This window comes from Rhodamnia argentea, chromosome 7 (assembly GCF_020921035.1).
Source record: "Rhodamnia argentea isolate NSW1041297 chromosome 7, ASM2092103v1, whole genome shotgun sequence".
NCBI lineage: Eukaryota > Viridiplantae > Streptophyta > Magnoliopsida > Myrtales > Myrtaceae > Rhodamnia > Rhodamnia argentea.
Window position 1 is genome coordinate 11855904 of NC_063156.1, and position 25547 is coordinate 11881450.

At 37.4% G+C, this 25547-nt stretch overlaps 1 long non-coding RNA gene across 1 annotated transcript; it reads left to right on the top strand.

Annotated features, from left to right (window-relative positions):
* The first annotated feature begins 5325 nt into the window (after positions 1–5325).
* On the top strand, positions 5326–22833 carry LOC115741892. Its single transcript, XR_004015492.2, has 3 exons — positions 5326–5446; positions 22513–22515; positions 22823–22833. It is a non-coding gene; the product is annotated as an uncharacterized LOC115741892 (long non-coding RNA).
* Positions 22834–25547: the final 2714 nt, after the last annotated feature.

A 25547-nucleotide genomic window follows, 5' to 3' on the forward strand; every position in this document is an offset into this window, starting at 1 on the left:
GCCGAATTCCCTACTCCACCACCATCCTCACCTAAAATTCTTCAAGCTTTCACCGGTATCGCTTTGGATCGCTTGGAGTTGTTGGATAGTCGTTGAGTCGTCGGCTGTGCAAGGACCGCCGGAGTCGCTGCTTGATTCAAGCTTTTCTCAACCATTCAACGGAGGTTTTTGCTAGTTTTTGAGGTAGGATCATTTCTAAACCTAAATTAGGCGGTTAGGTTGTTAAGAGACCATGAATTTGTGAAATTTTGATGAAGAATTTGTTGGAATTGAGCTTGGAAAGGGGGTGGCCGAAAATTTCATGGAGGAGAGAGAGAAACCATGTTCTTGACATGAATAGTGATTTCAAGAGGATAATTATTTGGTCAAAGTTGGACCATGGTTACTTTATGCTTAACTATAGTTACTTTATGCTATTATTTAATCATGGTTAGGTTAGTTATTGACTCTAGTTAATTTTTGAACCATGGTTAGATTATATCTTAACTAGAGTTACTTTTATGTGACAATAAATTGTTATGCCATGGTGCTAATTAATTATGGTATTATTATAGTTTAGTACTATAATAGCGTATTAATTGCACGTTAGAAAATTATTATTGTTCGGCCCCGATAAATTCCCACGTTAGTATAATTTTAATCGTACATTTTTTATATATTGCTACATTAGCATATTATGGTCGCATGGCGTAGATTGAATTCTTTGGTAGCATAAATTGATCGGGTGGTCTGGATTAATCTTTGGATTAGTGTGAATTAATCGGGTGGTCCTGATTTATTAATTCTCTAACGTGAGTGAATCACGTGGTCCCGATCTATTCTCGGAAAATATGAGGGTCGTATTCAATCAAGTCGTCTGAGGCTAAAGTGAGCCGTATTCGTCGATTGTCTCGAGACCGAGAAAATATGAATGTCGTATTCAATCAAGTCGTCCGAGGCCAAAGTGAGCCGTATTCGTCTAATTGTCTGAGACCGAGAAAATGTGAGGGTCGTATTCAATCAAGTCGTCCGAGGCCAAAGTGAGCCGTACTCGTCGATTGTCTCGAGACCGAGAAAGTATGAAAGTCGTGTTCAATTAAGTCGTCCGAGACCAGAGTGAGTCGTGTTCGACTAATTGTCCGAGACTTAATCCGGTCGTGTTTCTATGTGTCCGAGACCGAGATTTATGGGTCGTATTCCTTTGTGTCTGAGACCCTGGTATATATATAGAGCCGTGTTCTATAAAGGTCCAAGGCTCAATGTTATGAACTTATATGATGGCAGTGGAGTAACGTGAAATATTTCTGGAGAAATGTGGAATATTTCTGAAGTAACGTGGAATATTCTAGAGTAATGTGGAATATTCTGAAGTAACGTGGAATATTCTGGAGTAGCGTGGAATATTTTCGGAGTAACGTGGAAATTTTCGGAGTAATGTGGATATTTATATTATGGCATGATGCGTTAAATGCGGGCCCCGGAGCATGTAGAATATTTTATTGTCAGACTAAGGCATGGAACACGGAAACGGGAGTAACGTAGAATATTTGAGAAGGTGTGAGAATTTTCAGAGAAAGAATGGAATTTTTGGAATTAAATTGTGGAATTTTTGGTAAAAAGGAAAGAGTTGTTGGAAATTGTTGCTCTCCTAGGTTGTGTCTGGAGGCACTAGCGACCTGATCTAGGGTTAGAGATTTTCCTATTGAGATTTTATCTCACCCCGTCGTGGGCTCGTTATTTATTTCAGACCCTCCGCCTTAGCCATGAGTGTTCCGCCCCCAAAGTTCGGTATTCCTCAAGACATGGATACGCAAGCGACGTAGTCTCATGTCGGGGAGGACCAAGTTTATTATAGGTACGGTACTACAATTTGGGTAGACACTGGAGAGCTCTTCTGGAAGCCCCGGACATATGTGGCATGGACTTATCGCCACAGGGACCTGACCGTGGGACCATTAAGCGGTTTTGATGTTCCCTTTAATGGAGTCGGGGAGTACGATCCTGCGAATGCTGCACCTCCAAATAGAGAGGTGGTGAATTCCGATGCTACACCTGAATTTTTGGCGCCCGACCCCGTAACTGCTGTACCCGCAGAAGAAGATGGCGAAGTTGTGGAGCCTTCGGATGCCGAGCAGTCTCCCGAGTTGAATGAGGACGAGCTGGCAAACCGATACGGGTTTGTGCTAAATAGCGAGGACGAGGATTAGGATAGTTGGCCTCTTAGTTTTTATAGAGTGTTGTATTTTGGTTGTGTAGCGGGCTTTGACCACGTGTCTTTTGTTATAGGTGGTCACGGGCTTGTACAGTGTCCTCTGAAGCCCTAGGTTTGACAGTTTGAAACAACTATGTATATATGTACATATGTGTGTTTTTACCATCCTAAGTTATCGTAGTGTTATTGGTTTTCTGTACGGAGATTGTTGTTACTTCCGCAAAATTTTATTTTGTTGGCCTTTGGATCCTAGAGAACTGTACACGGTCGTGGCCAGGTGGGATGTCGACGGCTTGTAGGGTTCGGGTCGTGACATAGGGTCTTCAGCGACCCTTGCTGGCCAAAATTTAAGGAATAAAATGTAAAAACATAAAATAATAAAAAGAAAGAACAAAATTGTGAAAAAAATAATATTAAATAGTTATTAAAAAATGTTAACGTTGGCGTCGATCGTACCACGTAGGATGGTCGGCATTCACGTCAACGATTTTTGTTCAAAAATTGACCGGATGTATTCAATTGACAAACTGTGAAAATGTTTATGACTAAATTGGTATAATTGAAAAGTTTATGACTAAAATGACACAATTGCAATAAGTTTAGAATTTTTTTTTTTTTTTTGCAATTAGCCCTCCTTTAAAATAAGGATTGTTTAGCTGGACGGAATGATGAAGATCTCTATCATTTTGAGTCATCCATTTGCCCAACATCGTTCTAATCTGATTCACAGTAAAATTTTCTTATTTTTGCGTTCCCTTTCGCTTCCAAATTGAATTAAATTGACATAATTTCGCAGAAAAAAAAAATTAATAAGATTTAATTAAGGCATCACGTATTGAACAACGTATTCCTAAAAAGTTTACAAGTTGACATTACATAGTTTACAACATTCCATTAAAAAATAAAGTTCACATCATAATATTATTAGAACAACCAATAACTATAGCAACTCCCGTCGCGCAGCATGGTTCTTTGAGCACCCCACTCCCAAATTTAACCCATAGAGTCTGAAAATCGCAACAGATGGCGGAAACGATGAGGTGCACGCGTGGAAGTGCTAGATGAAAATAATCTCATTTCGGAGAACTAATATTGCGTGGAAGAGTTACTATATTCAATTAACTCATCACTCAATTATTTAAATTTTAAGTGAAAATTGGTTCAATTGAAGATAATAATGCGATTGAAACTTGGAGGTAGCGATCCTCCACATGATGTGGTATGGGCCACGATGGCCATCGTGGCATTAAATATACATTATTCAATGATGAATGTCTTTTGATTAGGGGCGGCTATTTGCCCATCGACAATATTAGTTAGGATTCGGCACACAATCACAACGAAATAAAGCGTAAAAGGGAGAAAAAGACATTAAGAGATGAGGTTTATCCTAATTTACCTTTAAATTATGCAACATCCAGTAGAAGATATCACTATGATTAGAACCTTATATTTCTCGTTATATCACTATATATATATATATATTTTATATATATATATATATATATATCCTAATTTACCTTTAAGCTACTACGACATCCCGCAAAAGGTATCACTATAATTGTCACCTTATACCTCTCGTTATATCACTCAATATATATATATATATATATATATATATATATTGTGTTAGTTTGAGCTTTGGCCTATAAATAATTACTGTTATGATATGGGCTCAAATTATAAAACCCTCTAGCGGGGCATTGCCCCTTCAACCCCCATAGGGAGGCTCCCTTGAACTCCTGCCCTCATGCCTTCATGTCGATGGGGTGTATAAATCACACCACAAGAATACTCACCCTCGGATTCTTCTTATTTTTGGGTTGCACTTCATTTTTTTTTTCAATAGAGAAAATTAGACAAATGGTTTGTAAATTTTAGTCCAATGTGCATTATGATCCTTAAACTTTTAATTGTTCATTGCGGCCTCTAAAGATTAGCTCAATGTACAATATCGTCCTTGAACTTTTAAGTTATTCAATATGATTCTCGAGCTTTTGATACATGTTCGGTTTAATCCCTAGACTAATATAATATTTAACATTATCCATGTACTTTATGAAAGTACAACATTGAGCATTTTCATATAGTTTAGGGACTAAATTGAATATGTACCAAAAGTTTAGAGGTCTCATTGAATAAATTAAAAATTTAGGGATCACATTGCACATTGAACCAAAAATTCGGGAACACATTTATGTCATTATCCTTTTTTTTTTCAAATTCCAATCATATAGGCGTTGTTTTTTTTTTATTGGCCGAAACTACGGTACTAGTTTCATTCAATTTGAAATGGAATTACAGCAACTATCGTTCTCAGATCGCAACAAGTAAATCCCGAAGGGGTTGGGAGGTTTGACCGTCCAATTAGAGGGGAGCAAGTTTTTCCGGTGGGCTTTCGCAACCCAATCTGCTGCACCATTTGCTGTGCGTGGGATATGGGCCACATTTATCGCTTCCGTGCCAATATGGGCTATGAGGGCCCCGCATACCTCAAACAGGCCTCTAAAAGCCTAAGAACTCTCTTCATGTTCCCGTATAAGATAAGGGATAGATTTGTTGTCAATCAGAATATCTACCTTTACCTTTCCTTGTACGACTTTGCTTGCAGATCTAAGCAAAACCACCTGATTTTCTTTCTTCTCCATCTCGATCTCTAGAACTCGAAGAGCACGAAGGACTCTTAGGGTTTCCATCTCCAACACTGAGCTCGCTTTCTCCTTCTTCGCGAAGCCGGTGACAATCATTCCCCTACTGTCCCCGCAAATTTCGGCCACAAATTCGAGTTGCTTTCCTGCTATCCATGAGCAATCGATGTTGAACTTTCATACGCCAGGTCTCGATGGTATCCAAACATCAAGTACCTCTACACTCTTCCTTTTCGACGTACATTTGCTCTGCTTCCCTCTAACAAAAATTGCAACTTCTGCCTCGGCTTTGTCCACAATTAAACCTGATTTGGGTTGCCTCTCTCGGAACACCATGCTGTTTCGCTCTTTCCACAAGCGCCATATGATGTTGGCCGGAAGCGCAGTGCGGGAAGGCTTTGGCTATAGGTAAAAGCTTCCACTAATCACTTGTCTATCCTCCGAACTATACATGATTCCGTGTCTAATGTCACTCAATTATCCGCCCATATATATTTGACCCAGTCGCAGAGCGAAAACAAATGTTCCAACATCTTTGGGGCTCGGCGACACACATGGCACCAGGGGTCAAGGACGAGCTTCCTTTTGACGAGGTTTTCTTTGGATGGTAAGGCATTCTGACGCACCCTTCGGAGGAAAAACATAATCTTTGTTTTTTCGGGGGGGGGGAGGATATTCCGGATTGATTTCCATAATTGTCGAGGTCGCTGGTAAGAAGTGGTTGCGGTTTTCGTGTTGTGCTGCCTTGATTGACTTTTGAAGATGTGATAACCCTCCTTGACTAATGCCACGACCTGAAATTCGGGAATTTGAGGTTAACGAATTATTATCTTAATTAGATTAACTAACCTAATTTGGACTCTCTCAAGTCCTACTGAATCGCAACTTAGGTTCAATATCATGCAAACTTTATTGAATTTGGAGCCATCACTAATTGCTTTCTTGGTAGGCTGATTAGACACCTAAGTAAATTAGTGAGATAACTAAATTACTTCTACGAACAAGAGAAAATGAGTCCGGAGACTTGGTTACATTAATTAGAAAAAATTAAAGTTTTTTTGGTATCAATTTTCATAAAAAGTTCTTTTGATGGATGATGTGAATCAAATGATTTCTTTCTTAGAAAAATGTAATGCAAATGACCATATGATATGCGAGAAAACAATGATATTTTTTGGATTTTTTTGATTAAATTAAAACAAAGAAAGAATGAACAAAAATAAACAAATATGCCCATTGCATATCTTAAATTCCAAAAAATTCAGATTTTTTATTCACAACGTACTCTTAGATTCGAGTCAGTAAGTGGATATAGTATAGAATTTTATCGTCCTATTCTAGGAAGGACAAAATAGAAAATTCTATATGAATTTACCAACCAATTCCATCAAGATCGAGGTTAAGTAAGTAATTTTGATTCGGGCACAATCGTACTTTAAAATTAAAGTTAGATGTTACCCTTTTGCACATTTCGAAGAGTCGAGGCACGTAGGAGAGCATATATTATGAGCATATTTATTTATAATTGTGCAAACTTTATAATAAAGCAAGACAATCACATAAAATAAAACAAACATGACAAGATATGATATGCAATCACCAAACGAGAAATAAAATCAACCACCAACTTTCAATTTTTTCAAAAAAACACATGGGATGGCTGAAATTCATGTAGTTTCCACCTTCCCATCCGCTGGAATTCAATCTTTTAAAAATTGAGAAATTATCTCTTAGAATTTTCAAAGTATTTTTAGATAATTCCCAAGTTTAGAAAGATATTATCCATTCAATGCAATCTTATCCATAACATGAGATAATGTTAAATAATCACATAGATAATGCAATTCAACCAACCAAATATGCAAGAGATAATATCCAAAGCATGAATTATCCACAACACAAGCAAATTCGGCTATCAAAGGAGGGTGAGCTGAAAATCAAACACTAATTTAGCTCTTTAGCCGAAATTCATGACTTTCAATTTTTCAAAAAAACACATGGGGTGGCTGAAATTCGTGTAGATTCCACTTTCCCATCCGCCAAAATTCAATTTTTTATAAATTGAGAAATTATCTCTTAGAATTTTCAAAGTATTTTCAAATAATTCCCAAGTTTAGAAAGATATTATCCATCCAATGCAATCTTATCCATAACATAAGATAATGTTAAATAATCACATAGATAATGCAATTCAACCAACCAAATATGCAAGAGATAATATCCAAAGCATGAATTATCCACAACACAAGCAAATTCGGCTATCAAAGGAGGGTGAGCTGAAAATCAAACACTAATTTAGCTCTTTAGCCGAAATTCATGACTTTCAATTTTTCAAAAAAACACATGGGGTGGCTGAAATTCGTGTAGATTCCACTTTCCCATCCGCCAAAATTCAATTTTTTATAAATTGAGAAATTATCTCTTAGAATTTTCAAAGTATTTTCAAATAATTCCCAAGTTTGGAAAGATATTATCCATCAAATGCAATCTTATCCATAATATAAGATAATGTTAAATAATCACATAGATAATGCAATTCAACCAACCAAATATGCAAGAGATAATATCCAAAGCATGAATTATCCACAACACAAGCAAATTCGGCTATCAAAAGAGGGTGAGCTGAAAATCAAACACTAATTTAGCTCTTTAGCCGAAATTCATGACTTTCAATTTTTCAAAAAAACACATGGGGTGGCTGAAATTCGTGTAGATTCCACTTTCCCATCCGCCAGAATTCAATTTTTTATAAATTGAGAAATTATCTCTTAGAATTTTCAAAGTATTTTCAAATAATTCCCAAATTTAGAAAGATATTATCCATCAAATGCAATCTTATCCATAACATAAGATAATGTTAAATAATCACCTAGATAATGCAATTCAACCAACCAAATATGCAAGAGATAATATCCAAAGCATGAATTATCCACAACACAAGCAAATTCGGCTATCAAAGGAGGGTGAGCTGAAAATCAAACACTAATTTAGCTCTTTAGCCGAAATTCATGACTTACAATTTTTCAAAAAAACACATGGGGTGGCTAAAATTCGTGTAGATTCCACTTTCCCATCCGCCAGAATTCAATTTTTTATAAATTGAGAAATTATCTCTTAGAATTTTCAAAGTATTTTCAAATAATTCCCAAGTTTGGAAAGATATTATCCATCCAATGCAATCTTATCCATTACATAAGATAATGTTAAATAATCACATAGATAATGCAATTCAACCAACCAAATATGCAAGAGATAATATCCAAAGCATGAATTATCCACAACACAAGCAAATTCGGCTATCAAAGGAGGGTGAGCTGAAAATCAAACATTAATTTAGCTCTTTAGCCGAAATTCATGACTTACAATTTTTCAAAAAAACACATGGGGTGGCTAAAATTCGTGTAGATTCCACTTTCCCATCCGCCAGAATTCAATTTTTTATAAATTGAGAAATTATCTCTTAGAATTTTCAAAGTATTTTTAAATAATTCCCAAGTTTAGAAAGATATTATCCATCCAATGCAATCTTATCCATTACATAAGATAATGTTAAATAATCACATAGATAATGCAATTCAACCAACCAAATATGCAAGAGATAATATCCAAAGCATGAATTATCCACAACACAAGCAAATTCGGCTATCAAAGGAGGGTGAGCTGAAAATCAAACACTAATTTAGCTCTTTAGCCGAAATTCATGACTTTCAATTTTTCAAAAAAACACATGGGGTGGCTGAAATTCATGTAAATTCCACTTTCCCATCCGCCTTAATTCAATTTTTTATAAATTGAGAAATTATCTCTTAGAATTTTCAAAGTATTTTCAAATAATTCCCAAGTTTAGAAAGATATTATCCATCCAATGCAATCTTATCCATTACATAAGATAATGTTAAATAATCACATAGATAATGCAATTCAACCAACCAAATATGCAAGAGATAATATCCAAAGCATGAATTATCCACAACACAAGCAAATTCGGCTATCAAAAGAGGGTGAGCTGAAAATCAAACACTACTTTAGCTCTTTAGCCGAAATTCATGACTTTCAATTTTTCAAAAAAACACATGGGGTGGCTGAAATTCATGTAAATTCCACTTTCCCATCCGCCGTAATTCAATTTTTTATAAATTGAGAAATTATCTCTTAGAATTTTCAAAGTATTTTCAAATAATTCCCAAGTTTAGAAAGATATTATCCATCCAATGCAATCTTATCCATTACATAAGATAATGTTAAATAATCACATAGATAATGCAATTCAACCAACCAAATATGCAAGAGATAATATCCAAAGCATGAATTATCCACAACACAAGCAAATTCGGCTATCAAAGGAGGGTGAGCTGAAAATCAAACACTAATTTAGCTCTTTAGCCGAAATTCATGACTTTCAATTTTTCAAAAAAACACATGGGGTGGCTGAAATTCATGTAGATTCCACTTTCCCATCCGCGAGAATTCAATTTTTTATAAATTGAGAAATTATCTCTTAGAATTTTCAAAGTATTTTCAAATAATTTCCAAGTTTAGAAAGATATTATCCATCCAATGCAATCTTATCCATTACATAAGATAATGTTAAATAATCACATAGATAATGCAATTCAACCAACCAAATATGCAAGAGATAATATCCAAAGCATGAATTATCAACAACACAAGCAAATTCGGCTATCAAAGGAGGGTGAGCTGAAAATCAAACACTAATTTAGCTCTTTAGCCGAAATTCATGACTTACAATTTTTCAAAAAAACACATGGGGTGGCTGAAATTCATGTAGATTCCACTTTCCCATCCGCCGTAATTCAATTTTTTATAAATTGAGAAATTATCTCTTAGAATTTTCAAAGTATTTTCAAATAATTCCCAAGTTTAGAAAGATATTATCCATCAAATGCAATCTTATCCATAACATAAGATAATGTTAAATAATCACATAGATAATGCAATTCAACCAACCAAATATGCAAGAGATAATATCTAAAGCATGAATTATCCACAACACAAGCAAATTCGGCTATCAAAAGAGGGTGAGTTGAAAATCAAACACTAATTTAGCTCTTTAGCCGAAATTCATGACTTTCAATTTTTCGAAAAAACACATGGGGTGGCTGAAATTCGTGTAGATTCCATTTTTCCATCCGCCAGAATTCAATTTTTTATAAATTGAGAAATTATCTCTTAGAATTTTCAAAGTATTTTCAAATAATTCCCAAGTTTGGAAAGATATTATCCATCCAATGCATTCTTATCCATAACATAAGATAATATTAAATAATCACATAGATAATGCAATTCAACCAACCAAATATGCAAGAGATAATATCCAAAGCATGAATTATCCACAACACAAGCAAATTCGGCTATCAAAGGAGGGTGAGCTGAAAATCAAACACTAATTTAGCTCTTTAGCTGAAATTCATGTTCTTCCAAAGATGACCAATTTTTAATCTTAAAACTTTGCTGAATAAATTGTACTTTTTTGAGAAAAGATATTGTTCCAATCAAATTTAATCGATTCTCGCAAGTATGAATATAATTCAACCAATTTTATCAATCAAAGTGGATTTCTCCAAAAAAAAAAAAAAAGAATTTTCGTGCAAGATAGCTCAGTTTTTGGGTTTTAGCAAGGAATTCACGAACTTAGGGGATCATAAAAAAATAAACAATCTTCGATATGCTTAAGTCGTAAAACATTTCAAGCAATTTCATGTTGCAGCACGAATGCGGCATACATGGTCGATTGAAAATATACATCTAAGCAACATCTCAAAAGTTCGATTTTGATAATTGACTAATGTTCGTTACTTTTCTTTTGATAAAAAAAGATTGATTTTCCAATTTTATTTGCAAATCATGTATGTTCGGTAAGATATATGAACATAGATGCAGTTTACCAATCAAACAAGCACAAATTTGCAATCAAAAGTTGAAATTTTTTTACCTTTTCCTAGCAAATTCTGTCCTTGCGCAACCGCTGAAAATTCATCTAAAATATATCTCTTTTGATTCGAATTTGCAGCGAATTGAGCTCCGGATCTGCCGAGATTCTAACAAAAGATAATAAATTTGTTAGATTTAAATAATAATGGAAAATAGGATTGATCAACCTTCAAATTGTGGCTGATCGGTGACACAAAAACAGGCTAGACGGCAGGCACTCGTTCGGCTGTTAATGGGAGGTTAGGCGATGCCGAGGTTGCTGGACGGTGGCACATGGCTGCATGGCGAGCTAAGGTGGTGCACGGCGGTGCTGGGGATGTCGAGGCTGTGTTGAGGATACCGAGCAAGGGACACCGAGGGTCGGCACGCAGAAAGGAGAAGGAGGCTCGGGGGAGGAGTGCTTTAACCGAAGGGGGAAGCTCTCCAATTCCTTTGCTTTCTCCAACCGTAGCTTTGAATTTTCTGAATTATAGTGTATGAGAATCTGTGCATCGGAATCTCCATTAACCTAGACCTAAGGTTGCTTATATAGAGTGGGGTTCCCTACTCCAGGAGGAGTATGATTTGTTTTTTGATCGTAGGATTAGGAAACCTAGCTAGAGTAGGATTAGATATAGACTGTTGGGTTTCAAGAGCCCAAATGTATTAAAACTCTAATTCCTAGCTAAGGTAGGTGTAACGACCCCAGGACCGTTATCCCAGTTGTAATTTATTTTTCTAATTGTCCTCTTATATTTTCGAAAATCTTATATTTCATCTCTTATTTTTAATTTTCAAAAACTATATTAGTATATCCTACATTTATATTTTCGAGTACTATTAGTAAATATTAACTAAGACCTCTTACAAGTGCGGTTTCATTAAGGATCCTTAATCAACTAACTTAAGAGCTACCCAACTTTAAGACACCTTGATCTTCTAACTTGTTCCCTTATTTTCTGCCAACCTTTATTGTTATATGTAGGGAACTACCTATCCTATTTAATTAGCAGACATAGCAGCTTTCAAGACAATTACAAAATACCAAAGTTTATATAAGCGGGTATTCATCCCCAAACCTTGATTACATGCTACGGGCTTCCCTAATCTATCTTACATATCAAAATATAGGAAAGCCATTACACCACACTAAACCTTGGACTTACAAACCATTACCTCCCAACTTATCTCACAACCAAAATTTGTTAAGAGGCTATCTTACCACTCTTCCTAGATGCTAATTTCGTTAGATCACGAACTAGTACGGGATGAAATCACCCTAGTTCCCAGCAGCTCGGCCTAAGGCACAGAAGCACCATAGTTCGGGTATCCGGGCGGGCCATGGAAGTTGCGTACAAGGCCCCTCATCATCCCGTCCTCCCGTTACTCATGCTAGGAAATGAACTCAATAGGAATCTGTTTAGCCAATCCTACATCGATCCAAATGGTGGAGGTAATGCGAACATAGGTAACATCGGTGTCGACGCAAATGACATGGTGGCGGTTGTGGGTCATGCGGGTTGGGAACCCAAATATTGGCTCTCGCGGCAGTCTCATTTTCTTTCCTCCTGAAAAATAGGATGGAATAATCGAACAACCCAGTAAATGAAATTTCTAGGCCTAAAATAGGAATATCATAATAATACCCAACTAAGCGGTGAAAAATTAATTTTGACACGAAACTACCATGTGACCCATTTCATAAATGCCATGCATCATCAATTGTAAAACTTCTTCATAAAACATCATAGAAAAACATTGCATTAGCTTTTGTTTTCACTTTTCGCCATCCTCTCCCAAACCTCTTATCAGAACTTCCGGTACCGAGCAACATCGTTACTAGACGTAAACGACGGCACGTCGAATTCTTGTCATCATTTAAGTAACGATGTCTACACCATCGCCTTATGTAGGTCCTTAACATGTTTGTGAATCAGCATGTACCCTTTCATCCTCTTTAAGTATCTGAAAACCTTTTTGGTTGCAACCTAGCGATCATGCCGTGGATTTGACTGATACTTGCCTAGAATTCCTATTGCAAAAGTAATGTCCGGTCTAGTGCAAACTTGAGCATACACGTGCTTTCAAGTGCACTAGTATAAGGTACATTCTTCATTTGGAGTTTCTCAATGACGACAATGTGACAGATTCAATTTATCACCCTTAATGACAAGAGCAATTCCTAGCTTGCAGTGCTACATACTAAATCTTTTCATAATACGATCAACATATGCCCTTTGAGACAAGCCTATTACTCAACGAGAAGAGTCCCTATAGATCTCAATGCCTAGGATAAAAGATGCCTTACCATGGCCCTTTATGTAAAAATGTTTTGACAACATCCCCTTCATATTATGTAGTGATTCAAGATCACTATCTGCAACCAATAAATTGTTTACATAAATCAATAGAAAGATAAAATCCCTCCCACTAATCTTGCAGTATGCACATTGATTCACTTTGCTCTCGACAACCGAATAAAGTGACAACAATATGAAACTTCAAATATTATTGTCTAGAAGCTTTGCTTGAGGTCATACATAGATTTTTTTGGTCTACATATAAACTTGCCTGAAGAATCGGCTGCAAAATCTTCATGTTATACCATATATATGTCGCGACCCTCTTCGATTGCTCGAGGCGGGGGTTGACGAGTCGCGCTTCCGACCCAGTTGACGGTGGATCTTGGCTCGCGGGTCCCTCATGAGACCCATTACTCAAATCGCGATGTGAAGAAGATTTTGGGATATTGGGATCGATCTCGGTGTGGTCGGGTGACATGTGCACAATGTACGTGCGTATGGAGTTACCACCAATCAATTTTTGGAGGGTATGATCGGGAACCCTATCGAGCGGTCGGGAAAAACCGTTCGATTCCACGAAAACCAAAGAAATGGGCCCGGGGACTTGGTTGAGCTGAGTTTCGAATCGACGCCCTTTCAGATTCTGAAGTTGAGTGATTCTATAACCTAAGAATTTATGCAGATGATATTCAAGGTGAGGTAGGCTCTAACGATTTAGAGTTGTCATGCATACGGGAATTTACTAACCTATCAATCACAATCAGAAAATTAAGTGCGCAATCATGGATAATCACAATCAATTCAATCAATCAATCAAGCATGACATGTTTAATATGGCCCTACCGTCCCATGGAAAGACCTATTTGAGTTCCGGGATAATTCGAAAAATTTTTGGGGGCCAAATGCCCGGGAAGGGTAAAATGGTCATTTTGAAAGTTTGGGATCCAAAAACCACAAAATAGGATTGGGCCAGTTGAATGTGGCCATTTCCCATTTTTTTTGTGATTTTTCAGAATTTTTTTGGAATTTTTCTAAATTTTTTGGAATTTCTATTTATTTTCTAAAAATTGGAAATTTTCCGGATCAATGTAAATCGATCCTCGAAACCTCAAAACTTTTGATTCAGACTATAAAAATCTTGAATCGATCTAAACATTTTTTTGAAATTTTTTGGGAAAATATGGGAATTTTTATGAATTTTAATGATTTTTTTGTATTTTTAGAAAAAATTTTACGAATTTTTATTAATTTTTCAGACCGGGTCAACCCGGTCAACTCGATCCTGCTCCAACTCGCGACCCGCTCGACACCAAAACGACGTCGGATCCTATTTATTGATTTTTTTTAATTTTCTAAACAATTTTCTAATATCCGAAAATACAAAAATTAAATGGACGGCTACGATTAATCCTAGAATTGATCTCGGCCATTCGCTCATGCAAGCTCATATGTGCCTCGCTACACTGGATCACATCTGCCCCTATATGCAAAACGACGCCGCATCGGGACTCAATGAACGGTCACGATTAACTCAAGACTCGATCCGGGCCGTTCATCCCTACTAAAGCCTAAACGACGACGCATTTGCCCTTATTCCAAATGACGCCGCACGACCACTATCCTAAATGGCACCATTTCCATTTTTTTTATTTTCTATCTAATAATCGAAAATTTGAAAATCTAATCCAACGGCCTACAATTAAACTAGCCTATTTATCTAGACCGTCCGATCCGCCTAGTCGTTTAAGACAATCTAACGGCCATGCCGACCGGGCGACACTTTGGACCAATGACCGCTCGCCACCTTGGACTTTGACTCGTTGATCGGGCCACGTTAGCTTCGTCTTCAACCTCTCGCCAGCGACGCAACGAACGGCCGAGACTTCTCGACGAGATCCGACGGTGAAATCTCGGCCAATCGACCTCAAACTAGAACCAATCGACTCGTCTAAACTTCCAGATCAACATATCGACGAATCAAGCTATTTCATCCGCTAGATCGCAAGTATTAGGCTTCGTATAGAATGACATTGCAGAACTCAATCGAGCAATATAAAGCGCAACAGGCTAATTCCTTCATACAATCACACAAATAGGAGTTCCAGAAACTTACCTCGAGCTCGGATTGAGCTCGCGTGGCCTAGAATTAGCGGTGGCCGGTTCGGTGGAACCGCCGGTTCCGGTTCGGGAACCGGCGGTTCCGGTTCCACGAAAAGGTGGAACCGGAACCGGCTATGTATACTTCCGGTTCCGGGCCAGTTCCGGTTCCGCTTCGGAACCGCCGGTTCATTCCGATTCCTTTTTTAATAATAATTTTTAAAATAATAAATAATAAAATAAACATAATAAATTATAAATTATAAAATACAATTAAATTGTACATTGTAATAAAATATGGGGAAAAAAAAAGAAGGAATGGGCTTGAACTTAATGAATTATCATTAAGCGCCTACATATCTTCTTGGGGATAGAAGAATCAAAGCCCATGTAGTTCTTTTACCTTTGAGAACCCCAACTTACCTCATCATCAATCGTCGCTACCCGTTGTGGTACCCGTGGCGGTGGTATCTCCAACATCATTGCTAAAAAATTCGTGTTCACGATCTAACTCTTGGTGTCGATATTTCGCCCTCGTTCAATCGCCGACACAAGCTTGAGCTTCCACAGAGTCCGGGCTTAATCTTGAACGGCGAGAGTCCAAAATTAATCCTCCAGCACTAAATGTTTGTTCAACTGCAACCGTTGAAGAAGGAGTTGCTAATATCTGACGAGCGATGAGGGCGAGAACTGGATAATCGATTTGGTGACTCTTCCACCAATTCGGGATGTCGAAATCTGTACTATGTTCTGCATCACGAAACTCAAATTGAGTGGTTAAATATTTTTCTAATTCAGAAATACTACCCGTTGCCCCTTTTTTTTTTTTTTTTTCCTACTCTTAAGCATATTATACCATCTGCTAAGTGAACTACCACCTTCGCTACGTGAGGCAGTAGATTGTAAAGATCCGTAATCACTTAAACCATATCTACTACAAAATTCTCCATATAATGCTACTATAGATTCTTTAACATCTCCTAGTATATTTGAAATATCTATTGAATCTTCCAAATGTAAACAATCATGATAATACACATTCAAATAATCATGTAAACCGTCTAATTTAATACGTGGATCAAAAACAATACCAACTAAATAGACAAGAGGAATTTGCAAATAATAATGCAACCATTTTTCTCGCATTACTAAAATAGTTCGACCAAATTCGGTATCATTTTCATATTCACTAAAAACACTACCAATATTAACACATTCTATTAAAAATAAATGCGTAGTAGGATAATAAATACCAGATAAAGTTTTAGTAGCATCATTAAAAATTTTCAAAATATCTAAAATTTTCTTGCAAACGTCCCAATGTTGAGGAAGTAAAGTAATTTCGGGAATATTTTGTGAAATAAACATACATAATAAATCTTTATATTCAAAAGTTTGCCGAAGCAACTCGTACGTAGAATTCCAACGAGTCGGAATATCTTTTGGAAATCTTCTTGGCCTTCTCCCATTTTGTTTACAAAATTTTCCCCACGATTTCATACAATGGGGACGACTCCATAAAAATTTAATTGCACTCTTTATTGGGGCGAGAGAAGTGTCAAGAGTTCGTGAACCATCTTGAACAAATAAATTTAAAACATGACAAGCACATCTAATGTGAAAAAATTGTCCGCCAAAAGTGGGTTTGCAAATATTTTCTAATTCGGGAATAGAAGCGGTATTTGCGGCGGCATTATCAAAACCAATTGAAAATACTTTATTTATTAAATTATATTCTTCTAAAACTTGCTTAATTATTCTATAAATATTATGAGCCGAATGTCTTTCATAAAAAACTCGGAATGCAATAAGTCTTTTTTGAATTTTCCAATTGTCACCTATCCAATGACACGTGACACCCATATAAGAATGAATTTGCCAAGGATCACTCCAAATATCGCTACCTATATGCACACGTCCATTGAATTCCGCAAAAAATTTTGCTAAAGATTTTTTTCCTTTTTTATAAAGATGAAAAACTTCGCGTTTAAGTGTATTTTTTGGAATAGTTGGCGCTTGGGGAACCAACGCAGTATTTATCAAATATTTCATATTAAAATTTTCACCAGTATTAAACGGAGCATGATCAAGGGCAACATATTCACCTAATGTTTGTTTATAAAGTGCTTCGGTGAAACGAAATATAGGATGAGGATTAGAAGTGGCGTACCCGGAAATTTGTTGTTGCGTATTGTCGATCCCCGCTTGCGTTGGATGTTTTTTCGTCAAATGCCGACGGAATGTTCCGTAGCCGTCTCCTTTCATAAATTTATATGTTTGCAAACAATATTTACATTTTATATTATATTTACCTTCGCCTTCATCACGTACCTTGTCGAAGTGTAGCCACAAGTCGGATGTATTATCTCGACCCTTCCGTTCCGGCTCATTTGCCGTTGACGCTTCTTCGACACCGGTGGGAGGATGAAGACTTTCTTGTGTTGGGATGTGCTCGACGTTCGGAATCGGGACATAGTTGATATTATCGTCGTCGTCTTCCCAACTTGCATACTCACGAGGATCATATTCAAGAATGGGATAGTCGGAATCTCCCATAGTCATCTTGCCCTTGTCAGCATTTCTGCTTCCACTTGCCATTTTTGAGAGAATTGATCGGAAATCCGATTGAAAGAATTGAGTCGGGATTGAGAGAATTGGGAGAATTTGAGCGATTTGAGAGGATTTCAGAGAGAATTCGAGAGATTGTTCAGAGAATTTGTGACAAAAATGAAAGGGGGAGCATATGTATTTACAGGCAAGAATTAATTTTAATTCTTTTTTTTTTTTTTTTTTGGCTTTGGCAGCGGCCAAATTGGCCGTTGCACGTTGGCAACGGCCCAAAGAGAGAGGGGGGGGAGAGGGGGTTGGGCTCTCTCGCCCGGGCCCCACTTTTTTTTTTTTTTTTTTTTAAAAGAACGGTTCCGAACCGGCCCGAAACCGGCGGTTCCGGGTTGGAACCGTGGGCCCGGTCAACGGGCCGGTTCCGTGCCCACGGGCCCAAATGGCACCCTCTACCTAGAATTGTCTAGGCAGGCTTCGACAGTTCAAACTATGGCGACAGAGCTCGGGAGACTCGATTATGCGGTTTCGTACAAAATCGATGCAAAACGAAGGTGCGGATGTGGTCAGCAACGTTAGGGAATCAAAACGCACACGATAATTGTAAGAATCATGCCCGTGACAGTGCGATACTATGAACGTGCAGAGTTGAGCTCGAGAGGTCGACTAACCGATTTTGGATGTTGCGGACCAATTGAGCTGGTGCGATCGCTTCTTGGAGTTGGTGCGAAGCTTCTGGACTTGATTGCACGCCTTGAGATGGCTTGGATAGATCGGCCGAGCAGCTCTCAGCCCAAGCTCCGGCAAGCGACAGTGGCAACCGCGAGACCTTCTCTTTCTACCTTTTCTCTCTCTCTCTCTCTCTCTCTCTCTCTCTCTCTCTCTCTCTCTATATATATATATATATATATATATATATATTCTGTTTGCATGTGCGATCGAAATGAGCCTCTCTTGGTTCGTGAAGCTTCTTGCCCCTTTTATATCAACTTTGAAAATTGGTGCGCACGGGAAGTGCTTCGTCGACCCTCACACACGTGTGCACACGTGCAATTGGGCCGCCGGACGGCGATGGAATCGGTTGGGATTCCGTTCATGTCCGTTAGGCCTTCCTTTGAACTCAAACGAGCGCAAATTTCACACGGTTTCAAGAATGTTGACTTTTCCGAGCCACCACAGCTTTGATCGCCTCGCCGGCGCTCCTCCGGCGATCATTGGTCGTGCTGTTGATCTCAATCGACGCGTACTATCCTAAGGAACAAAACGCCCACATTAATTGATCCAATTAGCAACGATTAGCTTGTCAATTTGGTCGTCCAAATTGGTCTAAGGACTGTTCACTCACGCGGGCGTTCTGAGGAAGAAGACGACACTGCTTCGGACCGGTTCGACCGGCGATCAAACCAGTCTGAACCGATTCAGACTTGCAATTTTCGAAATTAATCAAAATCTTTGGGAAATTTTTGCAATTAAACCTCAAAATTGAATTCGGGGGCTCAAATACTATCTAGAAATATGATTTTGCCCAAAAATTTTCACCAATTTCTATAAAAACTCCAAATTTTTCTAAAATTGCAAATTCGGGAAAAGCTCAATCAAATGCCCAAATGACCAAATTGGATCAAATCACCCCTGTCAATCGATTCAGAAAATATGAAAACCTTAGGAGGTAGTCCAATTTTGCCATGAAAGTCCCTGGATTAAAAGTAATTTCAAAAATTAAAAATCTCGGTGACTAAATTGCAAAGATTTCGGGGATTTTTGCCCAATTCGTGCAATTCGAGCAATTGGGGGCGAAATTGATCAAATTGGAGTTGCAGAGGACTGAAATTGAATGTCTTGACTCAAGATATGCAAAATTTGCAAATAAAAAGACTCAAATTGTATTTTTTAGGCAAATTCAAACCTTGGTGTTGTGAAGGAACACCTAAAATTGATTTCAATTTTCAATTTTTCTTGAGGTCATTATGAAAAAGGAATAAAAATAAAAATATGGAACATTTTTATATATTTGTGTAACCTGGGGAAGTATTTTTTGTGAATTTTCTTATTTTTTTTCTATTTTCCGAAAATATTAAAAAAATGTAAAAAATATGAAAAATTATTTTTTGTTCAAAAATGGTTCCTTATGCTTGGCCAAGGTTACCAAACTTGATTTTTCAATTTTTTGACTTTTTGTGAATTTTTGTGAATTTTTATAGAACTAAAGAAAAACTTGATCAAAAATTCGAGTGTCAACAATGTACTTCCTCGTCAAGGTCTTTATTTAGGAAAGAATTTTCAATATCCATATAGTGTAACTCCATATCAAAATGAGCTACAAATGTCATGATCACTTTGAAAGAATTCTTAGAAGAGCTTGGGGAAAATGTTTCTTCATAGTCTACTCATTCTTTTTGAGTGAAATATTAGCTACCAATCTGGTTTTAAACTTCTCAATCTTCTTTTGGAGTTGCTTTTTGGTTTTATACACTCATATGTAGCCAATTGGCTTATTACCTTAAAAATTCAACAAGCTCCTAAACACCATTATGTTTCATAGATCGCATTTCATCTTTCATTGCATTCCACCACATACTCGATTGAGGATAAGAAACAACATCTATATAATTCACTAAATCAACCACACATACGATATGGTAGTCATGCTCTCCCATATAGACTATATAGTCTGGTAGTATATATGATCGTCTCTGTCTGATAGATCTTCTAAGTGGAGCTACTTTAATCTTATCCTACACTTGTGGGGCTTAAGAAACTTCATTAGGATCTGTCTATATAACATAATCATGAACTCCAATAAGCTCGCTTTGTAATGTGGGAGGCTCCAAGATCGTTTGTATAGGCAGAGAAAAGCAACACAATAATCCCCACCGTACCGTTTTCTTCAATAGTCTTTGAGCAGTTACACTCTTCGACCACGTCAAACTCCAGAAATTTCATTGTCTACGATTCCACAATTCTTGTGCCTCCATCGGGATTATACCAATTACCCTTTATGGATTTGCGTAAAATACAAAGCAACACCTTGTAGCTCTCGAGTCCAACTTACTTAATGTTGGGTAATATAACTTCACTTTGGCAAGACAACCCCAAACCTTTAGATGGTTCGGTTAGATTTACGTCCAGCACATAACTCAAAAGGAGTCAATAGAACGGGTTAGGTGGGAACATGGTTTAGAAGGTAAAAGGCAACTTTCACAGCTTTACCCCATAGAGATCCATGTAGGCTCATTCTTCTAATCACACTCCTCATCATATTCATAAGAGTGCGATTACGCCTTTCAGCCACACTATTTTGTTCAAGACTCCCGGGAGTAGTAAATTGAGCTATTATCCTCGAATCCTCTAAGTATTTAGCAAATGACCATTTAAGCTGTCCGACATCGTCATGTCTTCCATAATACTCACCACCTTGGTTTGATTTGACAAACTTTATGACTTTTTCCAACTGTTTTTCGACTTCAGTTCGAAAGATCTTGAACTTGTCAAGAGACTTAGACTTTTTCTTACTAAAGTAATGATAAACATATCGAGAATATTCATCGATAAATGTGTTGAAATAAAAAATTTTACACAAGATTGCCGTATAAGGTCCACTGAAATTAGTGTGAATGACTTCCAACAAGTCAAAGCTACGGAGTGCGGTTTTCTTCCTTATCTTAGTCATCTTACCCCTACATCAGTATATGCAATTCTCTAGGTCACATTTAAGAGCAGGTGGGATATCAACCTTTATCATCCTTTCCACTCTCTCCCTAGATATGTGGCTAAGTCGTTTATGACATAATGCATAAGACTGTTCTTCATGTAGAGGTCTTTTGAAATAACCTTTTGGTTGTATAAGCGATTTTATATATATATATATATATATATATATATATATATATCATTGAGAGTTAAACATAATTTGTATAATTGATTGGACATATTACATCACCCAGTATTATTTGACTTAAAAATGTCAAGATATAGGCTCATAGGTTTGTATATAAATCCGATCAATGTATAACATAAATCTTGAAAGGGAAGTTAAGAAACCGAATAGAGATGAGGCTCTATAAAACCCAACGCATAATCCGATGACAAATCACTCTCAATAACTTCAATGAAGGATAGGAGGAAACATTCAAGGAAGCAAGGACCGGAAGAGTATGCCTCCAACTCGGAAGGAAACATTCTTAAAACTCGCAATTTGCTACTACACATGTTACACTGATGCATAGAAAATCCAATCAATACTTTTACATCTTGGAACTGGATTCCCTAACACACACCTTCAATGTTAGTGGTAACATTAAATGAAATCCCACCGTCCATTCCCATCCGATGCCCAAAAATCCGCCACGTCATCTGAAGGAGGGGGAGGCAACAATTGGGTGGCACTTTTGAAACCTAGCTTCCCTCTCTCTCTCTCTCCTCATATCCGTTTCCTCTCTCCTCAAATCAGATCCGAAATTTCCTTTGCTCTCCTCACACCTTCACGCTCTGTGTTGCGAAGATTGTCTCCTCCTCTCAACGCATCCTTTGTCTTCCCCGCTCGCCGCCTCGCGACTGTCGGCCTCGTCTTAGTTCGTCTCAGCTTGCCTCACCTCAGCTCTCCTCCCTCACATCGTCTGTCGCCTCCCCCTGACGCGTCGTGGCTCTCCACTTTGAGGCCGTTGGCTTCGTCTCAGCTAGCCCTCTTGCTCGCGTCGCTTCCTCTCGCCTCGGCTTCTGTGGTAAAATTTCTTATTTGAGCCTTGATATCAAATTCGCTTATTCCTACAACTCTGTTTTTGAGTGAGTCGTACTCATTTGGAAAATTTTTGCTCTATTTCTCTATCTGTCTAGGTAGGCACTTATCGGTGGAGAGGAATCGCTATCTGTACGTGCGCTTGTTCCTTGAGCTATCCAGGCTTTCTAAAGAACAACCATCTCTCGCGCGATTCGTTGTGTGCGTCTCGGTTGCTAGTATTGGCCACAAACTATTCACTTCTCAAGGTAGAGTTTTTTTCTTCAATTTGGTCTTTCTATTGTTCTGGGTATCTAGGGGCAATTCTTGAATGCTTGATGGTCTACTTTTTTGTTGTTTTACTTCAAGTAGTACCTAGGATTCCAAGATGGTCTTTCTATTGCTTTTGGGTATTGTATTGTGTATCAAGATTTCTTGAACCTATTAGTATGTAGTAGATATTAGTGAAGTGAAATCTGGTTAATTAAAAGGAGAGAAGAAAAGGTAAAATCCTTTCTTCAATCTGGTTAATTAAAAGGAAAGAAGAAATTGTGTATCACAAATTATACGCCTGTTGCTCAGATGCAACAAGCGTATAAATTGTGTAAAACTTTAGCATTGCATTTTTGCAATAAAGAGGTCTATACTTTCCTCCTATGTTTGGAATGACTTGACATTCTTATATTAAAATTTTGTCATTGCTTCCTATGAATATCTGAAATGAATTTACAGTTATCAATTAATGGAAATTAATCTACTGTCACTTATCAATTTCATGATACTCAGTTTTACAAATACTACTTTATGATGAATTGAAGAATAGAGCATTTCCCCTTATTTTTATATTTGATGAGAACTTTTTGTGTCACAGCAGAAGTCATTTGCATTGTTCTCGGAATTGTTAGCTTGTGATACCGTATTTTCTTCTTGTTTAAATAGTTTTAAGTTTCACAATTGCCTTTGGGGTGTAACCGAATTGTTCGAGCATAAAATATACCTGTATGATCACTGAGAAAAGCTGCATTTTGTAGATTGAATGCGGCAACTTAGATGCATGGTTTTTTTAGAGGTAGATTGAATGCGGCAACTTTCTGGTGTATATTCCTAAGGCAAAAAAAAAAAAAAAAAGGGATGGAAGTAGCTGTGATAAGTATGTCGCATTAGCATTTCTGGTGTATATACGTGGTAAAGTGAACGCTTTGTAAATTGATTGCTAATGCCCCTTGGTGTCGTATGTCACTTATCTATGCTATTTTAGGTTTGTTGAAATGCCGAAGGAATACTATGTTATTTTCAATGGCCGTAATATCGGCATATACGATAGTTGGCCTCAAACTGAAGTTCAAGTAAGTGGTCTTAGTAATGCTAATTACAAATGAATATAACAATTGGGAAGCCACAAAACAAGCGCACTTGAAATTTTTCAATATGAAGGAGTTGCTAATGACAATTCATTTGCCTACACGATTTCATCCCAATAATGAACATGTGAAGCAGGTATGTTAGTTGCTTACTCTTCTAATAAGACACTTTAATTTTTCAATGGTTTAGGGATGTAAAAATTATATGGTTTCTTGTTATGTCTAATCAGGACGATGCTTGTCCTAGTGGATGTAGCCGTATAATTAGAGTTCTAGAAATGGAGTTAGAACAAACCCGATTTGAGCTGGAATAAACCCGAAGGGAGCTGGAACATAGCCAATGTTCACATCAATTGACTACACAAGAATTGGAACATACCCAAGGTTCGCTTCGATTGATTGTACAGGAACTATAGAATGTAAGGGAGGTGAATCGCAGCTTGCAAGATATGATTAGTAAGGAATGTTCTAGTTTCACCAAACGAGGCTTCAATTGATATCTCACAACCTTCACACACTCAAGAATCTAAAGGTGGTGGACTGTGAAGTTTTGGACTACAATAAGCTTAATGGATGTTGGTATCGCTATTAAATGACGATGTTGAGTTGTATACAGCAAAGTACTAGTCTTTATGTTGTTTCGGGTGGATTTGGCTATGTAGTATTTGTTTGGGAATATGGCTGTGTAATTTTGTAATTGGGGTGTTTTTGCTAACTCTTATGTGTTGAGTTGTGCATCCTATATTAGGAAGGTTTTGAATGTTGGGATGTTTGTCTTTAAGGTTTCGTATGTTGGGATGTTTGTCTTTTCCACCAAAGAACGTGGATCAGTTCATGACACTGCATAATTGACTCCCCAATTATATATTTCGACCAAAACTCAACCTAGTTTAACATCTTAAGATCATTTGACACTTGGACGCCAATTTAATTGCATAATTGACATACGTTAACTCTAGAGGATAGCTACGGCCAATCATCCCAACATCATTTGCATTTACAGAGAGCAATAGGTAGCATTTCACCTAATACATAGAAACTGTCCTTAAATTGGAAAACAAAACTCTCCTAGACCCTAACCGAAGCAAAATACGAAAATTTTTCAAGGAACTCAAAGGTCCTGACTGAACAGAGTTAGGACCTTTGAGTTTTCATGATCCCACCTCTGCCTTCATAGGCAGCACATTGCTTAACGCAGCTACTGGATTTAGCACCTATTCCACCACATTGATCACACACTTTAGAATATGAAACTTCAATTTCCTTCCGACCTCTAAAAAGTTGATTCTTTGAAGCTTAGGAACAGATCATACCTATAACAAAATAAACTAAAGAAATGAGAACTCAAGTATTCATGAGGAAATCTTTTGTACAAGGTGATACTTTCTAGTTACCGTATATCAAGCACATGTCTTCCTGCAATTCCTAAATTGAAGTTCAGGCCCCCTTGTTCACCCTTGTCTCCAAAAAGCTCATCTGGTCCACCAAAAAATGCACCAAAGACTTCGAATGGATCCACCTAGAGAAAGGGGTCATTAGAGAAAAAAAAAAAGGAAAAAGAAACACGCACATGGAAAAGGTCTGATGGTCATATCAACATCCTGACTATCAAATCGAAGAAACAGAAAGAGCGCTCTAAAGGAGAGGTCCGCACAGCACACAAATCTGCAATAAACCAGTAGTTGAAGGATGGCAGTATCATATCCACAACTTCAGACTTGCCCGCTTCTCCTTGCCATCCTG